Source organism: Heterocephalus glaber, unplaced genomic scaffold (assembly GCF_053883595.1).
Source record: "Heterocephalus glaber isolate CG9 unplaced genomic scaffold, H.glaber_assembly_v1.0 deba00001554, whole genome shotgun sequence".
NCBI classification, from domain to species: Eukaryota; Metazoa; Chordata; class Mammalia; order Rodentia; family Bathyergidae; genus Heterocephalus; species Heterocephalus glaber.
In genome coordinates this window covers 396,062-411,306 of record NW_028258345.1, presented here as the reverse complement: position 1 = coordinate 411,306, position 15,245 = coordinate 396,062, and the positions used below count along the sequence as shown (strand labels likewise).

Genomic DNA, 15,245 nt, shown 5'->3' with positions numbered 1-15,245 from the left:
AAACAAATCACATACAAAGGAAAGCCCATCAGAATACAGCAGACTTCTCAATGCAAACCCTCAAGGCAAGAAGAGCTTGGAGTGATGTATTTCAAGCCCTAAAGGAAAACAGCCTCCAACCAGATTGATGTATCCTGCAAAACTATCTTTCAAAATTGATGGAGAAATAAGATACTTGCATGATAAAGAGCACCTCAGGAACTTCATGAATACCAAAACCCGCACTCCAAAAAATTTTAGACAATACCCTAGGAAAAGACAATGAGGATCACAACCCCAGAAAGCCCAGCAGAATGAATCCATTGGGCATGACAAATTAAACGCAAAGGGGGAGACTCCAACAAAAAGAAAAAGTCATGACAAGTCTTTTAAAACTTTAAAGTTCATCTCCCTAATTCAATCTTTTTATTGTATTGATTATTATTTTTCTGATTCTAGTGTTGCACACCTTTCCTTGTGCTGTACTGGCTATTTATATCTTCTTATGTCTACTGTTTAATTAGGTTGTCTATTAATGAGCTGTAAGAGTTCTAAATTTTGATGGAATCTCATTTATCAATTTTTTTCTCTTATATATCATGCTTTTTGTATCCTAGGAAGTTCTTGCCTACCCTAAATTCATAAACATTTTCCCTTATAATTTCTTCTTAAAGTTTTATACTTTTAGGCTTTCCTATTTAGGTTCATAGATCCTTTCAAGTTATTTTTATGTATGGAAATAAAGAGTTGAGGTTAATTTTTTATATACGGATACCAGGTGTTCCAGTGCCACTTGCTGAAAACACTATCTTTTCCTCAGCTCTTGAATTGGGTTTATATTCTATAAAATGCTAGTATTAAATAATCTTTCAAAACTCAGTGCACCATATATGAGTGGTTCTATTTCTAGATTCTCTGTTTTATTCCAATGATCTATATGTCTTTCCTCATACTAACACTGCCTTGATTACTGTAGTTTTAGAGGAAGTTTTACAATTGGGTACTAAACGTCTTCCAACACTGTTTTTTTTTTCTTTTTCTTTTTACTTTTCTAGGTCCTTTGTACTCCTACATAACTTTTAAATTTCAATATCCAATTGTTCATTCATAGCAAGTATACATAGACCTGAATTTATATATATACCTTGTGTTTTCTAATCCTGCTAAATTCAAATACACGTTTTAGGGGTTCCTAGAGATTTTTAGTATTTTCTTAGTAGATGATCATTTCATCTACATATAAAGATTTTGCTTCTACTTTCCAATCCTATCCTAATTGTGTCATTTTATTGCCAGACTACTTTGGCTTGGGCCTATGTTTCAAGGTTTAATAGACAGATGAATAGTAGGTGTATCTGCTCTTGTTTCCCACCTTAGAGTGAAAGCATTGTATCTTCTCCATTCTTATAAGGCATTTTTGCTGGAAGTATGGAGTACATGTCTTTTATGTGTTGAGAAGGTTCTGTTCTACTTCTAGTCTCCTGATAGCTTTTACCATGAACAGGTGTAGAAAATTTAGTCCAATATTTTTTCTGCAACTACTGATAGGATCACATAGCTTTTTCCTTTCCTCTGTTAAAATGATGACTTTTGGGTGTGGATCTTCCAGTGCTGAACCAACATTGCCATCCCTATAATAAAACCACTTTCTACATACTGACAGATTTGACTTCTAATAGTTTGTTTTGTTAAACAAGTTTTTATCTATGTTCATACTTTTTCTTCTATTATCTTTCTTTATCCAGTTTTAGTATTAGAACAATGTTGATTTCCTAAAACGAGGGGAGAAGTGTTCCTTCTTTTTTCTGCTTTAAATGTTTGATATAACTCATCAGTTAAAATGTATATGAGCCTGTTGTTGTCATATAGGTAGGTTTTCAAGCTAGGAATATAATTTCTTTAATAGGTGCTATTCAAATTTTATATTTCTTCCAGTGTCAATTTTATTATTTCATCTTCCAAGGTACTTCGTAGAAGTTGTCAAATTTATTTCAAAAATGATTTTTGTAATATTCTTTCTATATCCTTTTAAATTCTGTAAAATCTGTGGTAATGTCCTCTAAATCTTGATATTGTAATTTTAAAAAGGTATAATTGATATTATGTAATAGGAAGAAAAGGTCTAAAGGAGCAGAGGAAGTGGGAGGGGTAGGGGAAAGGAAAAAAGGGAAAAGAAAAAATATGAGAAAAGGAAAAAAAATGGAAACAAAGTCTTTGCAAATAGAGAAGGGTGGAGGGGGTGAAAGGAGGGCAGGGGAAGGGGAAAAAAATAAGAACCAAGATACTCGTGTAATGGTACAAGATCCCAATGATGTATGTAAATGTATTTTATACCTTAAATGTACCAATATACTTAATGGGGCAAAAAAAAGAATGAGTGCATTCAGGACTGCTACCTCAAAATATGGCACCTCGATATTTGAGGAAACAGCAAATGTTTCTCTGACTCTTTCCAAACCCATGTATGTCTCTTCTCATCCAGCCCTGTTGACCCTGTGTCAGGATAGAAGGGATGTCTCTCCCTATCCAAGGTCAATTTCTCTATCTGTGCTTTGGATCCCAGCGTTTGTCTTTTCAGGAAATCTATGTTATAGATTTTCCTTTCTCTTTCCTGTATCTTAAATATTTATGTTTTCTTCTCAACAGGATTAGTTTCATCCACTTCTAAACATCTTGTTTTACCAATTATAGAAAAGTTCCTGGCTAATAATCTCGCCTCCCTAGGTAGTATTTAGATGAGTGCTGTCAATGCCTCTCTCTTTTCTGTTCTTTTATGGCTGACCACATGGTTGAGCCCATAGGTATTCATAAATAATCAGGTTATAGTCAAATCTTATAGACCAAGGGGATAGATATTCTGTCTGTTTCAAGTGGTCATATATGTATCTGCTTTACCCTCTTATGTGTTGATTTCTTGGCTTAATTCTCAGAGGGAAAATTTATTCCCCAAATTTCCTTATTCCCAAAGAATATGTCAGTGTAGTTCTGAAATACACAATACTAGTTTCCACGGTATTTTTCAAAATTAAAATAATTCCTTGTAATCAGTGTAAAAAAAATTTAAAACTAGACCTATATTTCTCACCATGCACTAAATTAAAATCAAAATGGATTAAAGATCTAAATATTAAAATAGAAACACTGAATAGTCTGGAACAGAGGTTAGGTAGAACTCTTGAAGATATTGGTGTAGGAAAAGATTATATGAACAAAACCTCAGTTGCCCATGAACTAGCACAATCAACGAGTGGGATCTCTTCTTATTAAAAAGCTTCTGCACAGCAAGAGAAACTACCAGCAGTGTGAAGAGACAACCCACAATGTGGGAAAAATTCTTCACCTGCTGTTCCTCAGACAAAGGTCTACTATCTCGAATCTATAAAGAACTTTAAAAAATCAGACCTCCCAAATTTAAAGACCCAATCCCAAAATGGGCATCTGAAATGAACAGAAATTTCTCAGACAAAGAAGTAGAATAGCAAATAAACTTATGAAAAAAATGTTCAACACCACTGGTCATTCAAGAGATGCAAGTGAAAACAACACTGAGATTCCACCTCACTCAAGAAAGAATGGTTGCTATCATGAAATCAACCAATAACAAATGCTGGTGGGGCTGTGGGGAGAGAGGAGCCCTGCTCCACTGCTGGTGGGAGTGTAGACTGGTGCAAGCAGTGTGGAAATCAGTATGGAGATACCTCAAAGAACTAGGACTGGAAGTCCCATTTGACCCGGTTATTCCCCTGCTGGGTATCTTCCCCATAGCAGCCCATTTCTTAAGCACCATGAAGGATACAACCTCCTTTTAAAGCACACTACACAGACACAAAGAAGAGTGAAACATAAAAAGTTAATACAAGAGTCTGAGAGTGCCAAGCTCAGGGTTAAAGTGTGAACAATAGTGAAACAAGCAGCAAGCTATCAGAGCCATCATCCAACCATGTTAGTGTTCAATAATTTTTAAGCTATAATCCTAGTAGGTTTAAGATTTGGCATTTTTAAAGCATAGGTGATTCTTTTGCAGTTTCCACAATTTGGGACTAATGGTCATCACTATGTTCTACTTAAATAAAATTTGGGAATGGTTCATGAGATTTGTGTAATTAAAGCCTATGATTTGTGTCCACAAATTTCAATTTGGGATTAGTTTAGGGAATAGTGACTTGAACAGAAGAATTTTAGATTTTCTTACTTCTATTGAGACTACATATAAATATTTATAATTTGGGGGTAGTTACTGGGGGTTGAACTTGGGACCTTGGGCTTGTGAGCCAGGTGGCGGAACCACTGACCTAAATCCCTAGCCCAAATATTGAGATGATATTAATCAATCTTTCTCACATAAATTCAAAATTCTTTGAATATAGAGATTATTTCATTTTAAAAACTTGGTTCATTTACCTCATGATGCTATGATACAATGAAGTAAAATAAAGCAATATGGTGAATTGTTACATTTTAAAATTTTATTATAATAGAAGACACACTGCTATATATTCCCCTCAAAATATTCCCTCTTCCTTTAATCACACTTATCTTATTCTAGCCACTTTCTGAAGCAGTTCTGGAAGCCCTCTTTCATGACTGTCTTTAGTTGCTGTTTGATGTCTTGAATGGATTCAAAATATTTACCTTTCGTGATCATTTTGATTTGGGGGAAGACTCAGAAGCTGCGCAGTGCCAGATCCAGCAAAAAAGGTGGGTGATGACACATCATAATGTTTTTATTTGACAGAAATTGCCATGAACAAGTTGATCAGTGAGGGGTAATTTAAAATGTGGGTGAATATTTAAAATTTTTAAAAATGCTTTGCTGTAAAAGCCACATTACCATTAGTCCCCCATGACCACCAGCAGATGAATGCATAAAGAAAATGTGTTATTTACACACAGTGGAGTTCTACTCTGCTGTATAGGAAGATAAACGAGTTATTTGTAGAAAAATGTATTCACCTTGAGACCATAATGTTTAAGTGAAATAAATCAGACACACAAGCTTAAATGTCATATGGTTTCTCTCATATGAGAAACCTAAATTACAAATAAGAGAATAATAAAAGATAGATAATAGGAAGAAGGGAGACAGATATTTCTCAAATGTAAAGAGAATCAAGAGATGGAGAAAGGAGAAGGGAGGTAAGGAAAAACGTGTGGAAAAAATTAATTAAGATGTGTTATGTACATGCACCAATTCTACACAAGGAATGTAAACATTGCATACTACACACATGTACCAAAGAAAAAATTAAAAATAAAAAATGTTTTTAAATATTCCCCCTTGCTTCATACACACATAACTCATCATTCTTGGCAATGTATCTTTTACTGTAATAAGTTTTGTTAAAATTGAAATATTCAAGGATTTTTGCTCACATCATGAAATATAATAATAAAAAAGTATAATTTTAGGTGACTCTATGAACACTACTATGGGCCTGATCCCTTTTTATATTCTCAGAAAACAAGATTTTTACTGGAGAGTTAGTTGAAAGAGAGAAATGTCTTGCTCATTTGATTGAAACCCAGATCTTCTTCCTCGATCCCAGGGTTCTCTCCCCTATGCTATAGTGCATATCTTTGCCTCCCATCCAAAGTTGAGATCAAAATAGAAATGGCTCAAAATAGAGTGGAAGCAATGAGCAGAGTGAAGAGTAGACAAATGGATTATAAAAAGCATGAGGTAACAACATAGATGAAACTCAAAAACATTATGTTAAGTGGAAGAAACCAGACACAAAGGGCCTCATATCATATGATTCCATTTGCATGAAATGTCTAGAAAAGGCAAACCTATGGAGACAGAAATAGATTAGTGGTTGCCTAGGGCTAAGGGTAGTAACAGAGATTAACTGTAAGCAGGCATGAAGTATTTTACTGGGAGATAAAAATGTTCTAAAATTAGATTATAGTAATGGTTGTACAACCAAAAATCATGAAATGCTAATATCAGGAGTATAGATTTTATTTCTGGCTCTGCCACTTACAACTTGGAATAAATTGAGAAAATAACATAGCATCTCTAAGACCCTTGTATCAGGGTTCTCCAGAAAAACAGAACCAATAACACGCACACACAAGAGACAGACAGAGAGGGGGTGGGGAGACCAGCGGATAGTTGCAGACTGAGAACCAAGAAAGATTATGTGTCAGTCTCAGTTCAAGGACAGAAGACCACTCAATACCCAGCTCAAGATATCACACAAAGAGAAAGCACAAATTCTCCCTTCCTCATATTTTTATTTTATTCATGCCTCCAGCAGATTGAATGACGCCCATTGCCACCATTTGCATGTTGCCACCAAAGTTCATTTTGAAATTTCATCCCTTTTATGAAATATTCAAAACTGGGGTCAGGTGGGACCTTTAAGAGGTGATTGGATGATGAGAGCTTTGTGTATCATGAATGGAATAATCCAGTGGTTGTGACCCTATGGCACTCATGCCACTGGTGGTTGTTTGTATCATTGAAAGTTCTAAGTTCACCATAACTGGAATAATCCATTTATGAGTTAATTGATTAATAGATTGTCTTGAGAGTGGTTCTATTTTAAAAGCCAGTTTGACTATCTGGCCCTGTGACGCCCTGAACTAGAAAGTTATCAGAAGCAGGATCTTCACCAGAAGCAGCCCTTAACTGTGAGCTCCTCAAGCTCTGAAACCATGACCTAAATGAACCTTTGTTCTTTTTAAATTTCCAGGTCTATAATATTCAGTAATAGCAACAGGAAACAGACTATATAAACACATACTCATATTAAGGAGAACAATCTGCTTAACTCAGCCTCATGATTCAAATGCTTATGTCATCCAGAAATACTCTCAAAGACACACCTAGAAATAACATTTAACCTAGTCAGTGGGTATTCTATGGCCTAATCAAGTTGACATATTAATTAAACATCACAACTCTGAATTCTCATCTTTAATATGGAGGTCAAACCAGTATGTATTTTGTGTAGTGTCTACTTTCTTAGCACATTGCAAAAGGAAAAAATAAAAGAATATTGGACATCATCAGCATTGGGATTAGAAATTAAAATCATATGTAAAACAAGTTATAAATTTGTTGTGAATAATTTTCAGTAGAAATAAAACTATCAGCCAAAGAATATTAAAGTGACACTAAAGAACACATGCTAAGAAACATAAATGAATGTAAATGAGGGCCATGATGTTATGGATTGAAACTTCAACTCAGTGACCCACCTATTTTCCTCTATTGTATCTATATACATATAGAATAGTGTTTACATTCCATCTCTATATACATATACCTGTCATGTGCCTTTCATATTTTATACATATCTACATCTGCATATATGTGTATACATGCCACACACATTTCTTTTACATTCTATATATTGCATTTGTGTTTCCATGATGATTCGACTGCAACATTGATGCAAGAGATAAAACATACATGATTTGGGAAGGCTCTGGTCCCCAAATTCTAGAAAACAAGAGTAAGCTTTGTATCTGTCCTCAGATTAGCAAGGACTCTGGTGAGAATGTATATTTGAGGAATCAGCTTCTGTTTTGCTGACAAACATGGCTGCATCCCCAGCCGATGTCACACACTGATGACCTCACAAGGGGCACCGTTTGTGCTTCACTTTAGAACATCACAGTGACAGCAATGGCCAGGCCAGGATGACAGCTCTGACGCCTACGTAGTTTCCATCAGGCTAACACAAATATGCACTCCTCTTCTTTCCTGGGAATAACTTCCAGACAAAAATTATTTAAATTATTTTAAGATGTTTATTTTATCATCATCTTCCTTCCTCCTATGGTTCTTGAGAATTCAGCTTTAACACATTGTGTTCTGCTGTAAGCCTTTTAATGTCAACTTGTCAAAAACTAATTACATTTTCTTTTAAGATGGAAAATAGTTGATAACTGATTTTTTTGAAAATTATTATTTAAGTCAGCATCACTTTTCTATCTAGCATACCAGGAAATCTGCTATGTTTATATTCAACCTTCTTCAGGTCCAGGATGCACTTATGAGAATTCAGGGCTCTACTGGGGCAGAGCTCCAATTCCTTCTGTGCTGCAGAGGTTTTCTGGGCTGCTTAATGCATCCTTAGCAGATTGGCACACCAGCTTCCTGGTATAATTTAATGTTAAATAACACTCCTAAGACCGTGTCAGGAAATACACTACATGGAAAATGTCACCTTTGAAAAAAAAGAGAACAATTACTGTTATGACATGCAATTTACATCAACCTCTTTTGAGATAATCAAAGAAAGATAACAGAATGCACTAGCCAATAAATTGGCTAGCAAGGAGCCAAAGGGAAGAGCCCTTGTATTTCCATGGCTCCATATTTCTTTGGCATTACCCAGGCCACTCTGAGTCCACTGGAAAAGCATTTGTCATAAGCTTTACTCTACCATGAAGTTATGATTAATATTACAGCTCAAGTACAGCGGGTTGAAAGACCACATTCATTTTCAAAGTCACGTCGCATTGATTAGAATTCACTGCAGGTTATTCAAATAACGATCCTCTCTTTCCCCAGGAGAATCTCTGTCTGATTTTTCTTTATCCTCATTAAAGACCCCAGGTGCAGACAAAGCTTTACGTATTTCTAATTTGCATTATCCTTGAAAAGGAGGTAATTCACATGCCTTCAGTATATAGCACTTGTTTTTGTAGTTTGCTCTTTCCAATCATCAATTTAAATAAATTAAGAAATTTAGCCTTTATAAATCCTCAGACAATAGAAAATGGCAAATTTTATTATCTTTAGTAATGAGTCTATGGATTCCAAACCTCTGTGATAAATTCAGATAAAGTAAGGCACTTTTGTTCCATTCCTGGCTGTACTTGGCTTAAAAAGACACTGATTTTTTTTTTCTTTCTTAGAGTAAAAGATTCATTTTGGAAATACAGAGCAGCACAGACCATTTTCAGGTCAGAGCAGAACCAAAGGTTCATCAAGCAATAAATGTAGTACTCAGATAATCCCCAACAGAACCTAATATGTTATTTGCCTAATTAGATTAATTTCTATGCAAGGACTGATCAATTATTGCCTCTGTTGAGATAATTTATTAGCTACTCTTCCCAATTTAGCATTTGCCTAGAATCTTATGGATTTCATTGACATAAGGTGTGGGCCTCAAAATTATGACAAAGAATTCTGCCTTGGACTATTTTTACCTTCAGTTCTTGTGTAATGAGTTTAGCCTGAAGCAGACTGACAGCATTGTTGACATTTCATTGAGTTTCCATTTCTCAAGAGAGGAGAAATTTTAGCTAATTAAATAATGTTAGAGTGTCTTAGAAACTACAAAGGCAATATGAAACCACACGGCAGTCACACCATGATTGTTAAGACCACTTGTGTATTTCTGAGATTTTTAGAAAACTGAAGTCTGCATTATAAAAGTTTTTTATTAATTTTATTGGTACATTTTAAGGTATACAATATAATGACATTCATCCTTGGGAATTTGCACCTTTACATACTCTCTTGGTTCTTATTTTTTCCCCATTCCCCTGCCCTCCCTTCAACCCCTCCATCCCTCCCTATTTACAAAGACTTTGTTTCCATTTTTTCATTTTCTCATATTAATTCCATTCCCTTCTTTCCTTTCCCCTACCCTTCCCACTTCCCTTTCCCCTTTGCCCCTTTTCTTCCAAGTTACTCAGAGGCTCGACGTGTTGTAGCTGGCGTGATTGGAAGGCAGGAGGAAATCAACTGGAAAAGAAGTAAAAAAAATGATCATTTTTCTGAGTATAGGTGAGGAATGAATATGATTGTTTTCCTGGGTATGGTTCAACTGCTTACCCATTATAATTTAGATATTTGTGTGTGTGTTTCACATGGAAAATCACAAGATTGTGTATAGGTTAGAATTGTCATTGTCAGGCCAGTGAATCAGCATTAACCATATAACTGAGACTACATGTTTTGCTATGATTTGTGAACCTATGCTTGGTGAGTCTTCTTACACATAACCAATATAGAATAAAATTAATCACTGTATTGACATTTGCATTCATTTGTATCTAGTAGAAGGATATGAAATCAAGTCCAGAATCTCACTGACTCTGAATGAAGTGAAATGGAGTGCATACTTGGAAAAAGTCAAGCTCTTTCAATTCATTGAGGAACTATTTAACATGGAATTAAATTTTAAGGAAAAATAACGATTGAGCTTGACAAAGCAGCAGCACTGTGCATTAAATATAAATCTGAAAGCTGGGTGTGATAGTGCATGCCTCCAATCCCAGCACACAGGAGGCTAAGGCAAGGGGATCATGAGTTCAAGGCCAGCCTGGGCAAACTGAGCAGGCTTATCTCAAACAAAAAAAAGAACAATGTCAAGGACAAAACCCAAAAGCAAGACAGAAATGTCACTGTGCCCATTTACTTAGAGAAACAAGGAATGAGTTAAATCCTTCTGATGACAAGAAGCAAGATAACTGCTGAGAGTATGAAGCCATGTTGAGAACAATGCTAGTGCACATTTGTTTCTGAATAAGATTTTTAAAAAAAACACATCACAATAAAACAGACATATATCGCGTGTGTACACATGTGTGATGTGTGCACATGTGTGATGTGTGCACATGTGTGTGCCCGTGTGGTGGTGGAGTGTCTCCAATCCTGAGTACCTCAGACAGAAAGAAACAGAGAACCGAGGGAGATTTATTTTCCCCTTAAAGCCTCAGGGAACCTTTAAGATTTCATTGACATTAATTAAGCCCACCCCAGGATCATGGTCTTGGTGGGCTTGGTGAACTTTTACTTTAAAAAGCAAGCTTGCCTGCCAGATGAGTTTTTTCCCAAGCTCTCATTTTATTGTGGTTTCCAGCAGGGGATCTTGTTTCAAGGGATATGATCAAAGTAAAAGACATTTCTTCTGGGACATATTTTACATAGATTAAATCTCATTGTGCAACTTACTCTTTAGTCTATATTCTCTTTTTTTAGGGTTCTATTGTATGAAAGAATTTAACATAGAAAAATGTGAACTTATCGTTGAATCAGATACACCAGGCTGCAATGAAGCCAGGGTCCAGTAGAGTCTAACATGTTCAGTTTTCTTATCAATGGTGAATTTCAGCACACTTTCAGTTTTTAAACATGAAGATAATCTTTTAAGGAAGGGGATGCTATCATTTGGGGTTCTTTTGGCTTTCTTTTCCTGTTTTTAAACCCTCTATCTCCTGTCTTTTTCATTTTAAAGACAGGCAAGTTATTTTGGTTGTGCCGTATTATTGATCATAGAAAAATCATGTTTTCTTGCTGGACACTGGCAACTTCAGCATTCAGCATTTGAAACTATATCCAGGAAATCTTACAGTGTAAAACAGTCATTGAGAATAAGCACCAGTTAATTCCAAAAAACTAATTAAAGCTAACACTAAAATTTACATTTCTGAAAATGATAATCCAATAAACAGCAAGCCCTTTCTTACTGGTGCATCACTCACTGCTCTTACTTTAGTATCTAGAACCTAAGAAAGGTAATGATGTTGAGTACTACCTCTGTTTTCCTACATTCTTGAAATAGGAAAAAAATGTCACAAAACATAAGGGTTGGGGATGTAGCTCAGAGGTAGAACAGTTGCATAGCATGCTCAAACCCCTGTGTTCAATCCCTAGTATCAGGAAGGAAGGAAGGAAGGAAGGAAGGAAGGAAGGAAGGAAGGAAGGAAGGAAGGAGGAGGAGGGGAGGGGAGGGAAGGAGGGAGAGGGAGGTTGGTTGGTCACAAAGAACAGTATGAGATTCAGTAGTCCCTGTCTAAACCTTGATATGTAGAACAAATAAAGGTTAAGTTTTTCAAATATACTGTTTCAATATATGGTATGTGTTTGTGTGTGTGCATGTGTGTGTGTGTTTCAGGATATGTTAAAGCACAAGCTCATTACATGAAAGGATGCTATATTTTCTATAGTTTTGTTGTTATTTGATTACCAAAGTATATTACATATTTTCAGACCTAATCTCATGTTTGCTGTTCTGTGATGTAATCAGCCTTGCAATTAAAGTTGCAAGGGTAAGCTAAAGAATTGATTTTTTTAGCTGGATGGAAAGATAATGATGTATGGCTATGTTTTCAGTTATAGTATTCTGCTTTTTCTAGAAAGCTTCTTTACCAGTCTCAAAAGGTACAACTTCCTTGCACTGGAGTGAAATCTCTGTTATAGTTCTCAGTCTCTCTGCTGTGTGTTGAAGAACAATTTTGTTGTTTTGGTTTTTGAGACAAGGTCTTGCCATGTACCCCAGGCTGGCCTCCAACACACAGCAATCCTCCTGCCTCAGCCACCCACGTGCTAGGATGACAGGCTTGTGCTACCATGCCCAGCTGTTAAAGGACAATTTGTAAAACTATTGGAAATTGTGTTTTTTCTGTGATCCTCTTGCATCCTGTCCATAGTATGGTGCTTCCTTCTAATGTCTGAAAGAATCATCTAGAGAAGTGAAGATAGTGGTCAGTTAAATGGTTAATCAGAATAGAGACCACTTTCCTTCTCCTACTTTTTTTCCTGATAAATGCAAGACAAATTCCCTGTGTAAGAGGTTAACTCATCTTTAGAACTTGAAACATAATTAAACCGGAGTCTGTTATGATTAGAGGTGAGAAGCTGCAGCTAGTTAAGCCATAACAAAGAAAATGAATTTACAATAAGCTCTGTACAAAATGCAGTCTTCCTAGGGTGGAGGGTGTGAAGGGAGGGCTAGGAATGGGGAAAAAATAAGAACCAAGATGCATTATGTAAAGGTACAAGTTCCCAATGAGAAATGTAATTGTGTTGGATACCTACAATGTACCAATAAAAGAACTTAATACAAAAATGCAGTCTTCCTTTTCTGATTATATTATGTAAAATGTATTTCCCATTACTTTTGAAAAATAAAACTATTTGTACAACCATTCAAAAACCATTTTTTATGCACTGGGTCTTGACAAACACATATTTTGTTCTTGGTGGATTTCTCACCCTAAGCGTTCCATTGATTCTATTTTCAGAATCTTTCTCCTCCTCCTTCTTGGTTTAATGTCTCTATGATGACCTTAATAATCTTCACCAATCTCACTTAGTTCACTTCTGAATAAATATTTCATTACATTACTTGCACAGAGCTTCCTAATGTATGCACAATCTTTCTTAGACAGTAAATTTCTAAAATCTGTAATTATTGTGTTCTAATTTTTATGGCTATAATTTCTAGTGAATTTCACTATCCAATTAGATTTTATAGTTTTATAGTATAGTACCAAGCATGTATTTTTTTCTGATATAAGCTAATCTTAGATAACTTTAAATAAAATTAATATAATTATCAAACTTGTGAAAATACTTACAAGAAAATGCATGTTCGAAATGTGTTCCTTGCCTATTTTATTAAGAAATGCTTTTTTTTATTCCACCCTATTTCTACTTATTTATTTTTTCTAGTTATTTATGTTGCATTTATTTCAATGTTTGTATCTTATTATCTACTTGTGCTTCAATCAAGATAATGGTGCAAATAAAGACAATGAAGGCAAGAATAGAAAATAAACTGATATCATATGAATTTTGGCCAAATATGAAGAGTTTCTAATTTCTTATAAAGTTAACTTTGAAAAAGTAAAATTCATGACACTGTCTTGAACTGTCAGTCTAGAACAACAAAGGTCCAGCAACTGGCAATACTCCCTTCCACAGCATGACAACCACCTACTTCAGCACTGTGTCCATTTAACTCTGTATGTTAGTTTTGAAATGAATGAAGGAGTAAAATGCTTTGACCAAGTGTCCTTTTCATGTTACAGAAAACAAAGAGATTCTCCATCAGTGCTTCCTAGAACCAAGGAACAACATCACTGCCGTGCAGCCAGCCAGCCATGTGCTTATACCAGCGTAGTAGGCCACATTATCATTCTGCTCATTCCTCCACAAAACACTACTGAAAAATCAGCTACACGAGGGAGCTTGAATTTTCCTATAAAGATGTATGTGCAAGCTCTGGATCTAGCAGCCTAATGGTTGAAAATTAAGAGTGTGTGTGTGTGTGTCTGTGTATGTGTGCACGTGTATGTGTGAATATGTGGTCTTCTATATAGGGTAAGTTATAAAATGTAGAATTGTTAGAAATGTCTCTTTTAATGTTTCAAAACTAAAGAGTAGTACAGCTGTTTCCTTGAGTTTAAAGATGGTGTATTCTAGGCCACAATAGAGATAGTACAGGATCATGGGGCAAGCAAACTAGGTTTAACCTTGGTATCCAGCTGGGTAACACTGTCATTGTAGTCCACCCCTCTGATGGAAAAATAAACTAAGGTGAAGATACCAGATATCTATAAGATTTCTTTGAACTACAAAACTATCCTTTCTGAATACTTAGAGCTGTGTTTGTGCCCACCAAGTAAAGAATGAAGGAATGTGTAAAAGACTTTTAGTCAAATAATTTCATGGCTTTAGTAATCTGAACAATTGTTTTTATTTTGCCACTTAGTTTGCAAAGATTCCAATTTAATCTGTCTCATCTCAGATGAGGCCTTTTGAAAAATCAGCCAGGTTTTTCCTGGAGACATGGAGCAGTTGTAAGAGCAGCAGCAACTAATATTTATGAAATCTAGCATGGCTTTACCTCATTAAAATGTTTTCTGTATATTAACTCATCTGATCTTCATGACACATATTGCAAGTAGTCCCATTTTGAAGATGAGTATACTGAGACGCTCAAGGCCTAAAGTTTGTTCTCCTGTAAATGTGCCGACTTGAGAACCAGCGTGAACTCAAGCCATGTTTCAGACGCAAGTTCAGCCTTGGAGTCTCACTTCAGCAACTGGGATTACTCAAGCACCATGGACAAGCTGATGCCTTCTACTGTAAAGAAACTCGCCTTCCCCACTGACCTAGGAGAGCACATTGTGAGTATTTCAAAGTTCTACTCTGGACCTCTTCATTCCCTGGTCATAAGTCGGAGGTGTGCATCTCTAAACCACTGGTGAGGTGGTGGTGGTGAGAGGACCTTTGACAGAGGAAAGAGGCAGTTCCTGGCTTGCCACCCAATATGACGCCCCAGTACCTAAGAGCAGCAATTTTCATCTCTAATGTTACACAGTTTTTATTTAGCAGCTAAATGGTTAGCAAAGTATAATCATGTATTAGTTAAGTATTTAAATTTTGCTGCAATGGAGGTAAACATTCATTTTTTTAAAGTACATATAATTTGAAACACTTATGCGGGTGTGCCCTATAAATTGACTTGACACTATGAACCTACTAGGTCTCAAGACAGGAGATATGG

The 15,245-nt window shown here is 35.7% G+C and overlaps 1 long non-coding RNA gene across 9 annotated transcripts in view; it reads left to right on the top strand.

Moving 5' to 3' along the window:
* The first annotated feature begins 225 nt into the window (after positions 1-225).
* Positions 226-15,245, top strand: part of LOC147824109 (uncharacterized) — a 96,065-nt gene continuing 81,045 nt past the window's right edge. For 5 of the 9 annotated variants that reach the window (XR_015442798.1, XR_015442800.1, XR_015442796.1 and 2 more), the window contains exons 1-3: positions 226-4,677; positions 9,532-9,733; positions 13,765-14,865. This is a non-coding gene — a long non-coding RNA (uncharacterized LOC147824109). The remainder of the gene's footprint in view (positions 4,678-9,531; positions 9,734-13,764; positions 14,866-15,245) is intronic. The other 4 variants (XR_015442797.1, XR_015442799.1, XR_015442801.1 and 1 more) reach the window with 4 other exon arrangements.